Here is a 20,303-nt window from a genome sequence, read left to right as displayed (position 1 = left end):
ATTGGTATGGATGCCGAGAAGAGGAATGCTTATACACTGTTGGTGAAACTACAAATCACTACAACCTCTATAGGAAGCACTATGGAGGCTGGATGTGGTGGTTCACGCCTATAATCCTAGCACTCTGGGAGGCTAAGGTGGGAGGATTGCTTTAGGTCAGGAGTTCAACACCAGCCTGAGCAAGAGTGAGACCCTGCCTCTACTAAAAATATAAATACATAAGAAAGCACTATGGAGATTTCTCAAAGAAACAAATGTAAACCTACCATTTGATCCAGCAATCCTACTGCTGGTTATCTACCCAAAGGAAAAGAAGTCATTTTGTCAAAAAGACACCTGGACTTGAATGTTTATTGCGGCACAATTCACAATTGCAAGGATGTGGAATCAACCTAAGTGCCCATGAATTCACGAGAGGATAAAGAAAATGTGATTATACACACAAACACACACACACACACACACACACACACACACACACACCATAGAGTACTTCTCAGCCATAAAAAAATTAAAATAATGTTTTTTGCAACAACTTGGATGGAATGGGAGACTACTATCCTAAGCGAACTATCTCAGCAATGGAAAACCAAACACCATACATTTTCACTAATAAGTGGGAGTTAAACTATTGTTACACATGGACCCAAAGAGATATAAAGGACAATGGAAATCAAGAGGGGGGTAGGCTGAGAGGCGTGTGAGGCATAAAAACTTACCTATGGGGTACAATAAACACTATTCTGGTGACAGGCACAGCAAAAGCCCTGACTTAAGCATTACACATAGTATCCATGTAACAAAAACATTTGTACCACTTTAATATTTTGAAATAAAAAAGAAAGACTGGAAGTAGTCAATGCAGGTTGTTATGACATTCCATGTTATGAGGAACTTTGTTCCCAGTTTCCTCTTTTGTTTAGGGGGAGTTTTTGTTTTTTGGCTTTGTTTTCTTTTGGCATTTACTGTGTCTGGTCCTTATTCCAAAGGTCATCCCATACTCTGAGATCACTGCCAGAGTTCCCCCATCAAACCTCCCTTTCAGCCACCAATAAGGAGGAAGGGAAGAGGTGAGCACTCCCACCTTTCACACGTCCAGATGCCCTTTGCAGAAGTTATACACTCCATTGGCTAGATTGTAATCATATGACCAGGGTCAGCTCAAGGAGTATCTAAGAGAGGTAGCTTTTATTCTACACTGCTAATAATTGGGGTTAGGTTTATTCTAGAGAAGATGAAAAGCAGATTCTGGGAGACACCCGGTGGTCTCTGCCATATAACCCCACTTGTTAAGCCATCTATCCATTTAGGAACATAAGCGTACAGTCAATAACCAGTTTTACTTGAATGGGCAATCTGTAAATAATAGCTAAAGGACCCACAATCCTTTTCTCAGAAAATTTTATACCCATATTAAGATTCACACCTGTTTTAAATACTTTCCTGTCTAAAGTAGTATCTGGCAATCTCTCTGAAATAGAATTGGTTGTGCATTAGGATGGGGGTAGTTAGAGTTAGATCAACCAGTGCCTTTTCATTAGAAAAAAAACAAAATTATATCTCAAGAAGAATCTTGGTGCTCCCTATGGGTGCTAGTCCTTGAGTAGATCTCCAAAAGCCACAAGAAATGTCCAACTGCCAATTCCACCCATAGGTCCACTCATTATGAAATTTGCTGCTCTACATTTAACAGATAATATAAAATAGTTTTACATAAGGTATATGTTAGAATATGTGATCCAAAGTTGCTACTACTCAAAAATGAATTAAATTAGTTTAGTATTTAATTGATATTGATGGAATATTTAATTCTAATTTTAAAAGGGAAGCAAAGCCAGAGCTGTGGGCGCTTTTTCTGGCCCGGGTGTCTCAGATTCTTTCTTAAGAAACTGAGAACTTACTTAACCTTCCAAAATGTCAAAAAAGACCATCTTATGGTCCACTTCTCACCCCAGCTCCTGCAACACAAATGCCCAGCACACCAGGGTCTGTGGGATACAATCCATACAGTCATCTCACCTGCAACTACCAGCTGGGAGGGAACCCAGGCACCAACAGCTGGGTCACGGCACCCTCTTGTATCAGGATTCCAAAACCCCAAAGCCACCAGATAAGCCACTAGTGCCCTACATGAGGTACAGCAGAAAGGTCTGGGACCAAGTAAAGACTTCTAACCCTGACCTAAAGTTGTGGGTGATTGGCAAGATTATTGGTGGCATGTGGTGAGATCTCACTGATGAAGAGAAAGAAGAATATTTCAAGAAAAACGAAGCAGAAAAGATAGAGTGCAATGAATCTATGGAGGCCTATCATAATTCCCTTGCGTACCTTGCTTACATAAATGCAAAAAATCGTTCAGAAGCTGCTTTAGAGGAACAAAGTCGAAAGAGACGGTCTTGCATGAAGAAAGGAGAACTGTATATGAGCATTCAGCCTACTGCAGATCCAGATGATTAAGATGATGGCTTTTCTTTTTTTTTTTTTTTTTTTTTGAAAATAAAGATTATTATTAAGTCTTCTAAGTCATTCTACACCTGCATCATGTTAAACGATTAACCTGTAATTTTCAGACTCATATTCTCTCTTATTTCCAAGCCACCTTATGTTTAAGTTCCATTTTAATTTTATGTCATTGTACACTTTACAAAAACCTTGCTAACACTTCATTGCTTCATGTCAGTGAGTCACCAATATACATTAAACACAATGAAGAAATACCAAGGGGACAGAAGACACATTCTTCACCATCACAGGATTTACAGTCAAGCTGAGGAAACAAACATATACGAATGAAATAACAATGTCCCATGATGATGGCTTTTCAATGAAGCCTACAGCCACCTCCCATTTCCAGAGAAACCACCGCCTCATCAGTGAAATCCTTAGTGAGAGTGTGGTGCCAGACGTCAGTCAGTTGTCACAACAGCTAGAATGCAGGTCCTCAAACGACAGGTCCAATCTTTAATGGTTCATCAACATACACTAGAGGCTGAACTTCTTCAAGTAGAGGAATGACATCCGGAAAAGAAGAGGAAATTCCTGGAAAGCACAGATTCATTTAACAATGAACTTAAAAGGTTGTGCAGTCTCAAGGTAGAAGTAGATATGGAGAAAATTGCCACTCAGATTGCACAGGCAGAGGAGCAGGCCCACAACAGGCGGGAGGAAAGGGAAAACGAGGACACAGAGCAAGCAGAGCGCAGTCAGAGCAGCATTGTTCCCTAGGAAGACCAACCGGCAAATAAAGCTGAGGAAAAGAAAGACAACAAGAACATTCCAGTGGAGACAGAGGAGACACACCTTGAAGAAACAACAGAAAGCCAGCAGAATGGTGAAGAAGCATATCAACTGCTGAGGAGAAGGAGCGAAGGAGGAGGAGGGATCCACAGCATGGCAGAGGAAGGAACCAGTCATGGCAACACGGGCTCAGAGAGCAACAGTGCCACAGTGCAGGACCTACCAACACATCCCACACCAGAAGATGAGAAAAAAGAATAGATGATGCCTTGCTTATGTGTTCTAAATACTTTTTTAAATTAAAAAATGTTTTTTGGTTTTAATGGTGTTATGTGGTCTGCATATTAATTTTTTTCTTGTCCATATCACACTACCAAAGGCTTTTGGACCATTTAGCATCATGAGTTTAATGTCACAGTCACCTTTCTTAAACGTTGTGAGGATGGGTTTTTCTTTGGATCTTGCTTCTAACCCTCAACTGCTAAAAGCCTCAGAATTCAGATTAATTGAGAAAATACCCACCTCTTTTAGAGAATTATCCTTTGAAGCTGCAGAATCTACTCTTACAAATGCCATCCTACAGCTCACTTGGGTGCTTACCAGAACCATAGGTTTAAACCTTCCCAGTCCCTATCAACAGCTTCCTGAAAGTCTCCTCTCTTGTTTACTTCTGCAAAGGGTGGCTTGTTCACTTACCCTTTTTTACTTTTAATCAATGTCAGGTATCAAGACTCATGTTAAGGAGTTGAGTGCAGCCTGCAACTACTACACTTGGATTGTATTGATCCAGAAATAGTCTCCATAATTAATTCCTAACTTATGAGCAGTCATTAAAATGAACACAGAACATATACATTATCTGCTGCTTTTTGTTGTAATTAATACTGGGTATGTTCTGGTCAATTCATCCTTATTGTACAAGAAAAAAAATTAGTTTTTTACCAGGCTGTCCAAAGACAAAGCTCAAGGAATTGAATATTCTTGTAATGGACTAGATAACTTCAAAATGATTACCCCATTCCAGAAGAAAAACAGGTGGGAATTAAGTTCATCCACTTGAAATTGTTTTATAATAATCAAAACATTCAAAACCTCAAGGCTCAGAATTCCATAGATCCGAGCCTACCTTTTTGATAAACTCTCAGTAAAGTCTCTGAGATTAGAAAGAAGCAAGATAGTTTGTGACATGTGTGCTTCCCAAAAAACTAGCATAGATTTTTACTGAATAGTGGTATATCTGATGGTATCTGTTTCTTAAAGGTCCAAATGTATTTAAAAAAATGAAAGAAAAAAATTCTAATTGTATTTAGAGTCTATTCATTTTTATAGGAAACATAAAATCTACCTTTGAGTTTGCCACAATATAAGAAAGCTGTACCCCTATACCATATCCTGTTGTGTTGTGTTGAGATAATATTTCCAATTTTTACCATAAGCTGACATAACCATCATACCATAAGAGATTTAATCAAAACAAACATATGGACCTCATAACATTTACTGAAAGAACTTTCCTGAGAACATTATTCACAACATCAAATACTTTCTCTGCTATAGGAACTGATGGGAGATATTTCTGTATGGCTTTAGGACCAGGAATAGCTATATTCTCCTGAACAACTGATGGTCTGTACATTGTAGACATCGTGAATATGTAACTGACTTTATTTTATTCATGCTATGGTCCTCTAATAACCAGTGTATAAGGAGTGTAACATGGCATGTTTTAAAAAAATTTACTCCATTCTTGTCTTCATCTTATTTTATTGGCCATATATTTCCCTGGACTCTATTCTTATGTTATTATTGATATATTTTTAATGTTATGTGCTTGCTTTTCTAAGTAATTTTTGAGAGACTTTATCATAATTCCTTTTTAATTTTGATAGTTTTAGGAGTACAAATGGTTTTTGGTTACATGGATGAGTTGTATAGTGCTGGTGTCTGGGTTTTATAGTACCCATCACCAGAAGAGTGTACACTGCACCCGTAAGAATTTTGCTTCCCTCATCCCATTTCGACGCTCTCCCACTTCTGAGTCTCCAATGTCCCTTATACCACTCAGCATGCCCCTGCATGCCGATAGCATAGTTCCCGCTTACAAGTGAGAACATGGGGCATTTGGTTTTTCATCTCTGCACTACTTCACTTAGGACAATGGCCTCTGGTTTAATCCAAGTTACTGAAAAAAACATTATTTCCTTCTTTTCTATGTGTAAGTACTATTTCATGCTATATATACATGACATTTTCTTTATCCACTCATCAGTTGATGGGCACTTAGGTTGGTTCCATATCCTTACAATTGTGAATTGTGCTGCAATAAACATATGACTGCAGGTGTATCTTAGATATAATGACTTCATTTCCTTTGGACAGATCACCAAGAGTGGGATTCCTGGATCAAATGGTGGGTGTACCCTTGGGTCATTGAGGAATCCATACTGTTTTTCATAGAGCTAGTACTAATTGACGTTCCCACCAACAGCGTGTAAGCATTCCCTTTTCACTGCTTCTGTGCCAACATCTATTGTTTTTGGACTTTTTAATAATGGTCATTCTGACAGGGGTAAGGTAGTATCTCATTGTGGCTTTAATTGGCATTTCCCTGATGATTAGTGATGTTGAGAATTTTTTGTACTTTTTTTGGCCATTTGTGTATCTTCTTTTAGAAACATATTTATTCATGCCTTTTGCTCAGTTTTTAATGCAGTTATTTGTTTTTTGCTTGCTGCTTTGTTTGAGTTACTTGTAGATTCTGGATATTTATTAGTCCTTTGTCAAATGTATAGTTTGTGAACATTTTTTCCCACTCTCTAGGTTGTCTATTTACTGAACTGTTTCTTTTGCTGTGCAGAAGCTTTGTGGCTTAATTTAATCTCACTTGCTTATTTTTGTTTTTGTTGGTTTGCTTTTATGGTCTTATTCATGAATTCTTTACCTAGGCCCCAGGCCAATGACCAATAAAGTTTTCCTAGGTTTTCTTCCACAGTTTTATAGTTTCAGGTGTTACATTTAAGTCTTTGATCAATCTTGAGTTAATTTTTGTACAAATTGAAAGATAGGTATAATTCTTCTCCATATGGCTTTCCAATTTTCACAGCACCATTTATTCAACAGGGTGTTCTTTCCCCAGTGTATGTTTCTGTCTGCTTTGTTGAAGATCAGTTGGTTATAGGTATATCGTTTTATTTTTGGGTTCTCTATTCTATTCTATTAACATATATGTTTACTGTTATACATGTACCATGCTGTTTTGGATACTATATCCTTGCAGTATAAAGTCAAGTCTCATAATGTGATTCCTCCTGACTTGTGCTTTTTGCTTATGATTGCTTTGGCTATTCAGGCTCTTTTTTTGACACTATAAAAACTTTATATTCCTTTTCTAATTCTGTGAAAATTGACATTGATATTTTAATAGGGATTGCATTAAATCTGTGGATTGCTTTGGGCAGTATGCTCATTTTCACAATATTGATTCTTCTAATCCAAAAACATGGAATATTTTTCCATGTATTTATGTCACCTATGATTTCTTATATCAGTATATTGCAATTGCCCTTGTAGAGATCTTTCGCTTCCTTCGTTAAGTATATTGATAGGTATTATTATTTTTATTTTTTGCAGCTCTTGTAAATGAGATTAAGATCTAGACTTGATTCTCAGTTTGGTCATTATTGGTGTATGGCATTGCTACTGATTTCTGTATGATGATTTTGTATCCTGATACTTTACTGAATTCATTTATTAATTTTGGGAGTCTTTTGGAGGAAGCTTTAGAGTTATCTAGGCATAAGATCATATCACCTACAGACAGAAATACTTTGGCTTCCTCTTTTTCAATTGAGAAGCCTGTTATTTCTCTTGCCTGATTCCTTTAGCAAGAACCTCCAGTACCATGTTAAATGAAAGTAGGTGCCCTTGTCTTTTTCCAGTCCTAAAAGGGAATGCTATTGACTTCTCCCCATTCAGTATGAGGTTGGCTATGGGTTTGTCATATATGGTTTTTATTATTTTGAGATATGTTCCTTCTATGCCTAGCTTTCTGAGGGGTTTTACCATGAAGGGATGTTAGATTTTATCAAATGCTTTTTCTTCATCTATTGGAATGATCATTAGTTTTTTGTTTTTAATTCTGTTTATGTAGTGAGTCACATTTATTGATTTGCATATGTTGAACCATCTTTGCATCCCTGGGATGAAATCACCTTGATTGTGGGGCATTATTTATCTGATGCACTTCTGGGTTCAATTCTTGTATTTTGCTGAGGATTTTTGCATTTAAGTTCATGAGGGACATTGGTCTGTAGTATTCTTTTTTGTTGGGACCTTTCCTGGCTTTAGTATCAGGGAGATGCTGGTTTCATAGAAGAAGTTAGGGGGAATTCCCTCCTTCTTGATCTTTTGGAATATTTTTAGTAGAATTAGTATCAGTTCTTCTTTGAACATCTGGTAGAATTTAGCTGTGAATCATCTGCTTCTCAGCCTTTCCCCCACCCCCGGGAGATTTTTATAACTGATTCAATCTCACTAATTCTTATTTAATCTGTTCAGGATTTTCATTTCTTCTTGGTTAAAATGTGAGAGATTGTATGTTTTACGTTGGAATTTGTTCACTTCCCCTAGATTTCTACTTCATGTATATAAAGGTGTTCATAGTAGTGTCAGATGATCTTTTATATTTTTATGGTATCAGTTGGAATGGCTCCTTTTTCATTTCTGATTGAGTTCATTCAAATCCTCTCTCTTCTATTTTTGGTTAATCTAGCTAGTGTTCTATTAGTTTTGTTTATCTTTTCAAAAAATCAACTTTTTCATTTTGAGACAAGGTCTTGCTCTGTCATCCAGGCTGCAATGCAGTGGCATGATCATGGCTCACTGCAATCTCAAACACCTAGACTCTAGTCATCTGTCCACCTCAGCCTCCCAAGTAGCTGGGACTATAGGCATGCATCTTCATGTGGCCAGTTTTTTTTTTTTTTTTTTTTTTTTTTTTTTTCAGAGATGGGGGATCTCAATATGTTGCCCAGGCTGGTCTCAAACTCCTGGCCTCAAGCAATCTTCCTGCCTGAGCCCCCATAAAAACTGGGATTACATGCAGGAACCACCACAGCTAGCCTCCAACTTTTTGTTTTAATGATACTTGAATTGATTTTTTTTCCTTTACGTAATTCTGTAATTGTATGACTATTTTACAACAAAAATAAATTCAAGTATTCCTGATGAAATTGATTACTTTGGCCATAAATGAATAAAGCAATTATCAAGATATAACAGGAAAATGCCAATAAAAAGAACATCAAGAATCTCAATATCAATACTAGACAAAATAGAATCACAGTAGACATCATTAAACAGGATAAAGAGAAACATTTTATAATGATAAAAGATACAATCCATCATGAATTCTTAAGAACACTTCTGAACCTAATAGTTTTTAAATGCATAGAACAAAATACCATTACAAATTCAAGGATGAAATGGAATTTTGCTATAATGTGAAAAATTTCCACTCACTCCTCTCAAACAAGTGAAGTAGAAAACAGGAGTAAGGATGCAGACAATTTATTTATTACAATTAAAAAGCTCAGATGATATATTTTTGAACCTGCCTACCAAACAGAGAACACACATTTTTTTCATATATACATGGGACTTTTAAAACAAAACACAAATTAAGCCACAAAGAAAATCTTAATTAAAAAATTTTTCCAAAAGTGTTCTAAAATAATACCTATATTTTCTGAACAAGATTTAGTAAAACTAGAAATTAATTTAAAAGGACATGGACAATATATATAGCCTGAACTTTTGTACCCCCGTAATAAGCTGAAATAAAAACAAAATTTAAAAAATTGGTTACTGGTGTTTTAAAATTACTTTTTGTTTGAATTTATTTTTATTTCAATTTTATTTAGTTCTGCTCTGATCTTTGTTATGTTTGTTATTTATTTTCTTCTACTAGCTTTGATTTTGATTTGTTCTTATTTTTCTAACTCCTTGAGGTAAGAGGTTAGGTTGTCAATTTGTAAACTTTGTGTCTTTTTGAGGTAGGCAGTTAGCATCATAAACTTTTATCTTAGCACTGCTTTTGCTGTATGGCACAGATTTTGATAATTTGTGTCACTGCTGTCATTAGTTTCAAAATTTTTTAAATTTCTATCTTGATTTCATCATTCACCCAAATATTCAGGAACAGGTTGTGTAATTTCCAAGTATTTGTATACTTTTGAGATTTACTCTTGAAATTGATGTCTAGGTTTATTCCACTATGGTCTGAGAAGACACTTGATATGAGTTTTTATTTTTTTAATTCACTGAGACTTATTTTGGGGATTATCATATGTTCTATCATAGTGATTGTTCCATGTGCTGATGAGAAGAATGTGTATTCTGCAGATTTGGGATAGAATGCTCTGTAAATATCTTTTACATCCATTTGTCCTAGGATCCAGTTTTAAGTCGAGTGTTTCTTTGTTGACTTTCTGCCTCAATGACCTGTCTAATGTTTCTCGTGGAGTGTTGAAGTCCCCATGAGTTTGGCTGTCTATCTCTTTTCTTGTGTCTAGTAACATTTGTTTTATGAATCTGGGAACTTCAGAGTGAGGGGAATATGTAGTTATGATGGTTATATCTTCTTGTTGGATTGTTCCTTTTACCATTATATACTGACCTTCTTTGTCTCTTTTTACAGCTGTTGATTTAAAGTCTGGTTTATTTGATATAAGAATAGCTACTGGTCCTCACTTTTGCTTACCATCTGCCTGGAAATTTTTTTTCAACATCTTTACCATATGTCCAGATGAATCTTTATGAATTAAGTGGATCTCTTTAAAGCAGCAGATATTTGGGTTATGTTTTTGAAAGGTGGTCTTACTAATATCCTATCTAACAGAATGAAGCAAACTATCAACAGAAAGTAGGAGAAATAAACTCACAACACAACTACACTTTGTTTAATTGAAACACATGTGGCCTAACTTGTTATCTCTGAGTTCTTTCTCAACCTTGAAAATGTTCCTGAGCAGACAGTAGGAGTGTGAACTTCCCCTGCTTCCTCAAGAAGAGACAGTACTAGATACCTCCTGCTATCAAGAAGAAAGAAGAAACTAATTTCTGCTATCAATCTGCTATTTAAGAAACAGAAAAAGCCAACACAGCAGCTGCACAGCTGCTTTTGTTATCAGGCCCCTGAGGAAGAGAAAAAAAGCCATTTCTACTTTTTAAAAGCACCAAGCAACTTTCCTTGCAGCCAGACATTTCTTTTCTGCCTCTGTGTGTCATAGCCTCTCTCTCTCTTTCTCTCTCTCTCATTTCTCTTCCTTCCTTCCTTCCTTCTTTCCTTCCTTCCTTCCTTCTTTCCTTCTTTCCTTCCATCCTTCCGTCTTTCCTTCTCTTTCTTTCTTTATTTCTTTCTCAGAAAAATAAATAAACTTTTACCTTTATATATCCTAATCACTCTCTGAGAATTTTTTCTACCCCTGTATACGCACTTCACATCCTACCAGTTTTTTTCATCCATTCTGTCAATCTGTATTTTTTAAGTGGGGTATTTAGGTCATTTGTATTTAAAGTTATTTTATTCATGTGTGAGGTATTATTCCAGTCATTTTGTTGGGTTTTGCTTAATTGCTTTGTATTGTCCATTGTGTTGCTGTTTTATAAGCCCTGTGAGTTTTATACTTTTGAGTGTTTTTATACTGTTGAATATGAGTCTTTTATTTTGATATTTAGGACTGCTTCAAGTATTTCTTAAAGGGAAAGTCTACTGGTAACAAATTCCCTCAGTGTTTGCTTATCTAGGAAAGGCTTTATTTCTCCTTCATTTATGAAACTTAGTTTTCCAGGATACAAAATTCTTGGCTAAAATTTTTCTGTTTAAGAAGACTAAAGATTGGACCCAAATCCCTTGTGCCTTACCAAGATTCTGCTGGGAAATCTCCTGTTAGTCTGATAAGTTCTCCTTTATAAGTTATTTGACATTTTTGTCTCTTTGCCATTGGAATTCCTTCCTTGACATTGGCTTTCCTTCACATTGGCACAATGAAGATATGCCTTCCTGATGTCTGTTTTACAATGAATCACCCAGGTGTTCTTTGAGCTTCTTGTGTCTGGATGTCTCAATCTCTAGCAAGACCAGGGAAGGTCTCCTCAATTATTCCCTTAAATAGGTTGTCCATACCTCTTGCTTTTTCTTCTTCTCCCTCAAGAATACCTATTATTTTTTGGCTTGGGTGTTTTACATAATCAGATGATTCTCAAATATTGTGTTCCTTTCTTTTAATTCTTTTTTCTGTGATTCTGTCTGACAGAGTTAATCCAAAAAACTTCCCTTCAAGTCCTGAAATCTTTTTTTCAGCTTGGTATATTCTGCCGTTTGAGCTTTCAACTGAATTTTATAAATGTATTAATATGTCTTTTATTTCCAGAAGTTCTGTTTGATTATTTTAAATATATCTATCTATTTAGTAAATTTTTCATTCATGTCCTTTATTATTTGGACCCTGGTTACTTCTCCACTGAGAAAACTGTTCCTTCTTATTTTTGACTACACTTTCATTTGGATAAAACTTTTAAAGTTTTTCATTATTTTTTTTTATTTATTCTTTTTTATCCCCACCGAATAGTGTGTTTGAATTGTATATCATGCTTGTTTGTTTAGCTTTCACTTGTGATACTTTCCAGGACCCAAGGCTTTGTCTATATTCCTTGGTTATTGATAGTCTTTGTGAAGTGAGCAATGCCATTCTCAGATGCCATCTATGGTAGAAAAAGTACTAGGCTGTAGTTCAACCACCAGGCCAGTAGGTGGCACTTGTGTAAGAGCTGGCTGAACCGGTAGTGGACGTGAGCTTGGACTCAGTTGGTCTAGTGGTCATGTAGCCTGTGAAATACTGCTGTCCTAGTTCCCTGCTGACCCATGGTGGGGAGGGGTGGGGTACAGGCAAAGCTGAGCTGCCAAGCTCCATCATACATCCCAATGATAGGTGGAAGTACCATCCTGGTGAGGGTAGTCAAGGAGCTTGTGTTGAATTTCCCCACATTATCTGTCAGGAATTAGGGGACAGAGACAGGGAGTGAACCAGCTCTCAGCCCAGGTAGGCAGACACAACTCTCTCTCTCCCCATCACACTACTGCCCTGAAACTCCTGAATTTCAGTTCAGACAACTTTCAGTTCAGATAGACACTGTCTTTTTCATCCAGGACATAATGTAGCCACAGGCTTCAGAAAGGGCCTGATGCACAGGTTTCTGCCCAAACTGATTCTGACCAAAAATCCTGAAATGGGCAGCTTTCGGCTTGCCTGTACTCCACTACAGGAAGCCATGGCTTTTCATAGGAAAAGGCATAAGCCATACTCTCCATAGAACTCTGGGTGTGGTGGCCATGTCATTGGGGGTATAGCCACTCCCAGTGCCCTAGTTTGGGCTCCTGTCCCACACAAAAACAGGTGTGGCTGTGCTGGCAGCAGTGCGTTGGGGAGGGGAGGAAGAAGACAAGACTCTGAATGGAGGAGAGCTAGCTCTCTGGTCTGCTTTGTCCCTAAAGGGCCCCCTGGCTTACTGTACTCGCCTCTCCCTTGGAAGTGGCCTGCCGTGATTGTCCAAGCTCTGGGAATTGCACAGTTCCCCTAGGACCCATCAGCCTTCTGAGGCTACTGCAGTTCCAGTGTCTGCTGGGGAATGTTAGCTGTGGATCTAGTGATGTGGAAACCCAAGAGCTGAGATTCCCTGGTCAGAACACCTGCAAAAAACACTGTCTCTCTGTGAAGGGAAGGAAATAAGCTGCACTCTCTATGCAAAACCCAGGTGCAGTGGGCACAGTACTTCCAGCTTCGGACTAGCCTGAGGCAGGAACACTATGCTGCCCTATGGACTCTGTTCTGCACCTACATTTCCACTGGGAGGGGCCAGACAACTTTGGATCATGAGCAAGGGGCTCTCAGGTGGAGGAGAGCACATGCTCTGTTTTCTTTGGCCCAGAAAGCATTGTGGCTCACAGCACTTTCCTGTCCCCTAGGGGCAGGAAAATCCCAGAGCTTTCTTGTGTCCCCCTGGAACTTTGTGGTTGTCACAGTCCATGTGGGTACTGCACAGTATTTCTGTGGGGTCCAGTGAGAAGGACACAGAAGGGCTGAGGCTCCCTGGGCAGGAAAGAGGCCTACAATTGGTGCACCTTCAGTATGATGCCTGCTGCCTCACCTTGGGTCTGTGGTGGAGGGAAGCAGCCCTGTGCAGGCTGGCAGCCCAGCAATCTGTTCTTAAGAAGTTCTCAGTTCACTGCTGGTAGCAGCACTTGGACTCACGAGGGTAGAGGGACTCTCCAACAATTCAGGACCTGGCTGTCTGCCACAGGTGTGAGGGAAAGACAAATAAACACCCCCACCTACACTTTCGGTGGGACTCCAAATTTTCCTGGGGGTTTGATTTCTGCCAAAGCTTTGCTCCTTCTTCTTCTGCTCTGCAACTTCTTCCTACGGGATCTCTGGTAGGTTCTGGCACTCTTCCCTCCGTATTCCACCTGGGCTAGGCTTTCTCACCTGAAAGTTTCTCTTCTGTCTGAGATGATCTGGTGATCAATGTCTCTAGTGAGCCATCATGCCAGGGTTTTCTGGTAAGTAATTTTTAATTATTTTTAGAGCTGACAAGTTATTCTGAATTTAAGCATGGGCTCTGAGCTGCTGAAAGATTTGGGAGCCTTAAAACATCAACTTATAAGTAATAACAAGGAGGTTGAAAATTCATTTTAATCTCTACTGCCACATAGTGGTACAATATAAAATTTATCTCAATGTGCAGTTTTTGATAACACTGCAAAAAGAAAACAACATTTTCAACCAGAGTTTTGATGTCACAGATATGTTGATTCTCTACTTATATAAATATTTTATACTGTATTGTGGATTTTTGTGATTTTTCCCTCAGAAGGCACCAATGGTACAACCCATTAATCCCAATTCTGTCTTTTTCTTCTATACAGTGTAATTTTCCAATTTTTGTTTTGTAGTATTGTCTTCTGTCTATGGAATATTAAGTGCAGATTGTTTAGCTAACCATTCTCTTCCATTTTGAGCTGATGGATATCATTAGGTCTGAGCAGGCTTCTTTTGTAAACTGTTTGATTTATTTATTTATCCCTTACTATCCCCGTTTCCTTTCCTTCTCCATATCATGGTGAAATCTTATAAGTCAGTTCACTTAATCCTGACTGAGATGTGAATCACACCTTGGTCCAGCCTATCAACACTGTATACACTACGTACCCATTAGTCACTTAGTAGCTAGCTCTGTGGTCAGATCAACTGTAATGGTCTCATGGTACTTGTGTTCAAGTAACTCCTATTTTACTTAATAACGGCCCAAAACCACAAGACTCATGATACTAGTGATTCAGATACGCCAAAGAGAAGCCATAAAGTTCTTCCTTTAAGTGAAAAGGTGAAAGTTCTCAACGTAAGGAAAGAAAAAAAATTGTACACTGAGGTTGCTAAGATCTACAGTAAGAACAAAACTTCTATCCATGATATTGTGAAGAAGGAAAATAAAATGTTTGCTAGTTTTGCTGTCCCACCACAAACTGCAAAAGTTATGACCAGAGTACATGATAAGCACTCAGCTAAAATTTAAAAAGGCATTAAATTTGTGGGCAAATGACAGGAACAGAAACGTGTCCCCATTGGCAGCAATTAGATTCAGTATTATTCCAGGTTTTAGGCATCCACTGGGGGTCTTAGAAGATATCCACTATGGATAAGGGGAGACTACTTTATCTGCTACTTTGTATTCTTTAACCCACATCTCACCATTTCCTCCACCACCACCCCATTCCCACTCCCAGTAATCACTGTTCTATTCTCTATCTCTGCATATTTAACTCTTTTTTAAGATCCCACGAATAAGTAGGATTATACAATCAATATCTGAAAAAGTCTATGTCTTGAGGAGCAATTCCAGCAATCTGGGGATACAGCAAAGCAGACTCCCACCTTAAACCCTGAGAGGCCTCATGCCTAAAAAGCCATGAAGCAGCTTGACATGAAAGCCACCCATGGCTGTAAAGAAAGACTCCAAAATGTCAGCCTGGGAGAAGGGACACCGGGCTCCAACTCTTAAAAAGCACCAGGTTGAGTTCCTTCCCTCCCTTTCTCAGTAGAATGCTTCAGTTAATGGGAAGCTAACCTCCCAATAAGAAGTACTAATCTCTTTGTTTTTCAACTGAAGGGGCCACAGCTGCTCAGTTCAGAGATACTACCTGTACATACCTTAAGGTGTAGTTGTGCTTAGTAACGAGCTATGTGTTCCTGCTTCTATAGATAAAAGAGTAATTAGCTAAGACATCTTGTGACTATTAGGGGAGACTTGAAACTTCTACACATTGTAACCCATGAGTCTTGCACATGAAATCATTATATCTATAACATGGAAAAGAGAATAAAAACGGGTGCTAGATTTCAGTCAGTACCACCTGACTCACAGGAATGCCGGTGGTCGCCTGATCTCCCCACACCCTTTCACCTTACTTTTTTGTGTCTGTGGCTTTGTCTCTCCCATCTCTTGCAGAGAACACTGCCTGCAAACCTGGTTATATCAGGGGTGTGGCAAACCCCTGATAAAAGACCATCACAACCTTACACAAAAAGTACTTCTGCAAAGACATCTTGCTATTAATCTTTGTGACCATGGATAATTATTTCAAAACAATTTTGTAATCATTTTTTTCTTTAAAAATGTATCTTCCTTTTACCTCCCTGAATACGTACATATAGTTTATTACATCACCTGTATTTCCACTGCAATGCTCTATCCACAAATAAATATATTTTTCTTCTACAGAGCTCTTTCTGTTTGTCATTTAGGTTGGCATTCTGCACATATTTGGCACAGACTTACTGACATGCTATTAAAGCTGAAACCAAGATGTGTCCATCCGTCTTCCTTCCCTCAGGCACAACTCAGTTTCTAACATTGTCTTTGGTAACACTAAGTATTCTCTTCTGGTGAAAGAAATTTGACTGAATTACTGTTGTCATATTTTAGGCTTAACTTGTTTAAAAATTTGGTGAGTGTGGGGCCAGTGTTGTGATAGTCTTTTGTGCCCTGGTAACTCCTTTGGATTACTTTTAAAGATAAGGAACATTGAAGACTTAGTTTACGTCAATTCCACGTTGGAAGTATTACAAGAACGCACTCATTTTAATGGAAAATGACCCAGTTGCCTACCAGCTTTCCCTGAATTCTGTATTTGGTGTTCTATCAAAATAAAAGGCTTATGAAGAAAAAAAAATAATGTTCATGTCAGTGACAGCTAATGTTAAGTCTCTGCTATTGTCTATGGCTGGTACCCAAAGAGTGGATTAGCTTCTATCATGTCTTGGAGTCTGGGAATATTGATAAGAGATAAATACTTAGAAATTTGGAGAGCTATTCTGGACTTTCCAATTAGGCAATAATTTTGGATGCAGGTTACTCTTATTAATATTGTGAACCATTTCTTTCCAGGAACAGAGAATGACACATTACTCATTTTTAATTTTCTCATCTAAATAATAGAATCAGTTGGTGACACACCCATACATTTGAAATTATTTGCCACCACATTTCTGTATGATATGTAGATCTATGCATGATCATTCATAGTCTGTAATTTTTTCCTAATTGGAGAAAATTTAAAAATCATCCTTAAAACAACATATTGGTTAAAGTCCAAATTTTTCAGTCTGTGGATTCTAAACATATTGTCAAAATTTGTGACATATAAAGAGAAGATAGGAGATGACATCTTATAACAAACATCTCTGAATTTTTGGTATAAAAAATGACAGCCTCTTTGCTCTCTTATTAATGCCTTACGTGGTGATAGGAAGGTATAACTGTAGACAGAGCTTGTGAGACACTGCAAAAAGAGAATAAGGCTCTAATGCTTATAGAAACTTATCCAAAAAGTTATGTTTGACTAAGTCTAGAGGTACATACAGAACAGCTCCTAAAGTTCTGCTTATTTCATAAATATTTGTTGATCAAAACTCCAAAAGTCAAGAGCTACTAAAGAAAAAATCATATACCAATAGCAAATGCCATTTGCCCCTCAGTAATTGCTATAGTATAACATAATTTTGTGTGGATTATAAATAGCAGCATTTATTATATATGATTCTGGGATTTAGGTCTGTAGTTCCAAGGTTACACATGGCATTTTAAATGCCTTCCTTCATGTTAGTGAATATCAACACACACACACACACACACACACACACACACACACACACACAGAGCCAAATTAGAATGTAGAGTAAAAGACATCGGGAAAGGAGGGTGAGATAAGAAAGAAGAGACATTGAGAACATTAGGAAGGAGCAATGACAGAGGGCCAGAGAAGACAGGGCAGCAGGGAGGAAGGAAGACTGACTTCAGTGGAGAAACCAAAATGTTCCTTCTAGGTTAAAGCAGACTGGAAGGTAAGTGATTGTTCAATATCAACCTCTTACTTTACAGATGTGGGAATAAGGGCCAAGGAAGGTGAAAAGACCTTTCAGAATCACGTGGGAGTTTTTCCAAGGTGGTCTGAAAGAAGTGGAGGACTCAGACAGCAGCTGGAGGTCAGGGAGGTAAGACAAAGTCTAGAAGTCAGGGCTGGAGGGGGAGTGAGAGGCAGGGTATAAGGCTCAGGGCTATGGGCAGCACATTTTTTACCTGAAATCCAATTTGGATGAGGAAGACATTTGTGAGTTGGAAGACAGAAAGTCATTACACCTACTGAGAAAAAAAGTTTCCTAAAATCAAAGATCAAACACCAGCTCTGCTAGTCAGAAGTTTCATTTCCCAGTAAATGATGCTTCTACCATTTCAACTGTTAGCAGTTCTCTTCGCAGATGGTGACAGTGAGGATGGTAAGATTCACTCTGGCAGCTCCCAGCACTGGTGCAGGGGTCTTGGGTAAGGCATGCTGCACTCACCCAGGTGCACTTGGACATGAAAAGTCTGAGCCCTGGTGTCTCCAGCCCTCTTCTGCCTTTTTGGGTACTGAAGCTGGAGCCTGAGACACTGGGGCAACCAAATGTGTCAGGCTTTATGCATTCTTCAGAATCAAGGGTCTTGTTCTCTCGGTGTTTTCCATTTCCATTCTCTCTCACTCCCTCCTACTTCTCCCTTTCTCTTCACAGTCTTGTTCTTTCACTCTTCACAGCCTTCCAGGGACCAAACTCTTTCCATGTCATCCAGATCTCGTCCTTTGCCAACACCACCTGGGCACACAATCAAGGTTCAGGCTGGTTGGATGATTTGCAGACTCATGACTGGGACGGTGACTCAGGCACTGCAATACTCCTGAAGCCCTGGTCCAAGGCCTACATCAGTGATGAGGAGGTTGCTGAGCTGGAGGAGCTATTCCAAGTCTACTTTTTTCTATTTACTCAAGAAATACAGGGGTATGCCAGTGAATTCCAGCTGGAATGTGAGTCCAGTCCCCTGAACTGCAAAGATTCCCAAGGACATTCTTCTCTCTCTTTTTGCAAGCTGCTAATCCCACTGATCTTTCTCCCTTCCTTTCTGCTTTACCCAAGTGCATGCACACACTCTTCTAGAGCAGTATCTCGCTGACTCCACACCTCCCCACCGTATTCTCGATTCTGGCTGTTTCTGACTCTTCTCTGAGAGATTATGGCTTCCTGTTGGTAACCAACTCCTGCTTTGTCTTATGTGGACTTTGCTCCTCAAAGGCCCTTACTTCTGCCCTGAGTGACTGAGTGACCTACAGTGTGGCTTCCTCCTCTGATCTGTCTCTTCAGTCATCTCCTCTCTGCATACCCTCTTGCTGTGGTCCTCTGGCTGGTGCTGAAATGCTGCTCTTTGGACTGCATCACACTCTGCCTCCCAGCTACCCCACTTTTATCATATCCCCCCTTCATGACATGCACAGCTTTCCCAATGCTCTTCTTCTGAAAATCTCTACATACTGTAATTGGGGTTTGGTTCATCATTTCACATCCAAAACTTTAACCCCCAAAATCTAAAATTATAGCTCCTTTTCTCATGCCTTTCTTTCTTATTTGTGTTTAATAGCTTCTTCTATGTTTTCCTTTAACTGAGACCCCTTTGAGATCCAGGGCATAGCAGGCTGTGAGCTACATGCTGGAGGTTCCATAGTAAGCTTCTTGAGGGGAGCTTTAGGAGGATTGGATTTCCTGAGCTTCAAGAATGATGCATTTGTGCCCTCCCCAAGGGATGGGAGGAGGACACAACAATTCTGCAGAAGCATCATGAAATATCAATATGTCATTGATATTGTCAAGAAGCTCCTCTTCAAGACGTGCCCCTGATATCTCTTGGGCATCCTCGATGAAGGGAAGGCAGACCTTCAAAGGCAAGGTTAGTCCTGCTCTCTATTTCACTTCCCACCACATCCTCTAAGCTCATGAGTAGGAAGTGAGGACAATGGCATTTCGGACAGGAGTCTCCATCCTCCTTCTTTGCTGGAAAAGTAACAAAAACGTTTCTTTCCTTCTTCCTCAAACCACTTGTCCTTACCTTGACTCAGCCTTGTGGACAAGTGGCAGAGCTTTCAATAACAAATTTGGCATCCCTTGTTTGGGCCATGGCTTCCAGGTAGAATGGCACCCTGCTACTGCTAGAAGGGGCTGGGAGCAACTCCACGTCAAGGCAAGGGTGGGAGCATCACCCTTTTGTGTAAGAAAGTAAGGTATTTCTATGCACATGCTGGGGTGTGATTAGCTCTAAGAAGCTCCATTTCTTTCTTTCCCAGTGGACGCAGCCCCAACCAACCTGACCTATGATTTGTAGGGACAGAAACAGATTTGGGAAGTGTCTTGACAGCCACAGCCATTTGTAAGTAAAGTCCTCCAGGATGCCGAGATCCTGTTTCCACCCACTTGGGGGGATTTGCAGACCTCCCTGTTGGTTTAGAGGTGCTGTTTGTGGGTGGAAATGTAGCACGTTACTGGGGCTTGGGAACCTGGTTTGGATTGAGCTCATTTGCTGTTCCCAGGGAACCAGAAAAAATTGGGAGAAGTTGTTTCTCTTGTCTGAGAGAATTTGTTTCTCCTTTG

General features: G+C 39.0%; 2 pseudogenes; both read left to right on the top strand.

Annotated features, from left to right (window-relative positions):
* Positions 1-1,943: 1,943 nt before the first annotated feature.
* On the top strand, positions 1,944-3,498 carry LOC123635151 (annotated as a pseudogene).
* Positions 3,499-18,067: 14,569 nt separating this feature from the next.
* LOC123634801 lies at positions 18,068-20,037 on the top strand (annotated as a pseudogene).
* The last annotated feature ends 266 nt before the right edge of the window (positions 20,038-20,303 follow it).

Source organism: Lemur catta, chromosome 3 (assembly GCF_020740605.2).
Source record: "Lemur catta isolate mLemCat1 chromosome 3, mLemCat1.pri, whole genome shotgun sequence".
Taxonomy (NCBI): domain Eukaryota; kingdom Metazoa; phylum Chordata; class Mammalia; order Primates; family Lemuridae; genus Lemur; species Lemur catta.
Note: the sequence above shows the minus strand (reverse complement) of the source record. Positions and strands in the feature narration are given on the sequence as shown.